This window comes from Cariama cristata, unplaced genomic scaffold, assembly GCF_000690535.1.
Source record: "Cariama cristata isolate BGI_N322 unplaced genomic scaffold, ASM69053v1 scaffold26779, whole genome shotgun sequence".
Classification (NCBI taxonomy): domain Eukaryota; kingdom Metazoa; phylum Chordata; class Aves; order Cariamiformes; family Cariamidae; genus Cariama; species Cariama cristata.
In genome coordinates this window covers 23441-25168 of record NW_009634619.1, presented here as the reverse complement: position 1 = coordinate 25168, position 1728 = coordinate 23441, and positions in this window count along the sequence as shown.

The window sequence follows — 1728 nt, the reverse complement described above, 5'->3', positions numbered from 1 at the left end:
GTGTTTCCCCCAGGCATTCAACACTTCTCACAAACAACTACGCTTTGCACTTCTGTAACACATATCCTGTGACCCCACAAGGCAACCACAAAGGTGGGGTAAAAAGGCTCTATTTCTGTTTTATAGGTACTTAGCACTTCTGAAATGCAAGCTCAAGGCAGATTGTGTTGAACATCTAAGCTTGGAAAAAATCTTTCTGGAAAGCTGATGGAAATTACTTGCTCAAATGTTAGTGGTAAGTTAAGTGGTTTGTGGTCAATGCGACTGTTGGAAGGTGGGTTCCCTCACACCGTGTGCAAGTCCCCCTCCAATAGCCCGAGCTTCTCCCCATTTTGTTTTTCTGTTGTACAGTATTCATTAAACCCTTTGCTGTGATGTGGCGTTGCCAGTGTGCCAAATCCTGAGCAAATCACATCCTCCGTTCTTCTGTAGCAGATTTGTGAGATAATCTATTATAGATTAATCATTTCAGTCTTATGGTGCAATGTCAAAAATAAATTGGGGTTATGAAGCTGGAGGGGAGCCACTTGGAGGGTGGTGTGTTCTCACTGACGCTCCTTATTTGACTTTGAAAACAGTGTCACGATGAGATTTTCGAAGCTGATTGTTACCCCGTGGAATCCAAATCACAAGGTAAAAATGCTGTGGAGTAAGTTTTCATCTCCACAAATATCAGCTCAATGTTGAACTGTAAATGATTTTCAGGCTATTTCCTTCCCTCTCCTCACAACATGAAACGTATCTGGGCTGATCCATTACATCTTCTTAGAATAATAGATGGCAGAAGAATAAATAGAATAAAAGAAAAGCCAACCCCTTTTAAGGACTGAATATCTGCTGGAGATGGAGGTATCCAACCCAGGAAAATAATACAGGCCAGGAATACAGCCAAATATACTGTATGAACATATTCATTTGCATAATTTTAAATATTCTCTAACATTTTATAGGCTGCCACATGTCAGGCAGTGAGTAATTTGCCTAATACTGTAGTTCTTGTTACGCTCCCAACTGAATCATGGCTGGTCCTTGGTGTCTCCAAACCAGGACAGGGGTTAGTGCATAGGGAGAGGCTATTCTCCGCCTTAACTCCCTGCTCTCGTCTGCAAGACAGGAAGATCCACAATCCTCTCTGAATTGGGTATGAACTGAGAAATGAGACTTTTAGTTCTACCTGCGCTGCCATGTACCATCCACCTAGACAGCAAGGCTTTATCCTGCCATCAGTTATTGAATGCAAACCTACAGTGACTTCATGACATGCTTTACCTTCCGAAGGATGGCAGAATATTGCAGGGAATACAAGGAATGGAAAAGCACTATTCTCGTTTCAGTTTCTTTTGCTTGGGAGCAAAGTAAATCAAACGAGGCTCCATGCTGAGTGATATATCATATAAACCTCCGATGTGATATGTATCCAACGATTTGTTTTTCACTACGGTAGCTTTTCACAATCTATAAGTCAGATGGAACGTAAAACTTGAAATGCAAAGTGATTTTTTTTAAGATATGCTGGGGATTTTTTCCATACCAAGAACAGTAGCTGAAGAATACAGCTGCAAATACATGCCAGAGCATATTCACTAATGATTTACTTGAAAGATATGATGGTAACTAGAGTCCCTTACAGAGGAGTTCTTAGCAATTAGTGCATTAGAAGTGTGTGGTCAAGCAACATTAAGACTGTAGCAATGAAATAGTCAACAGAAGAAAATGGCTAGCACAGTG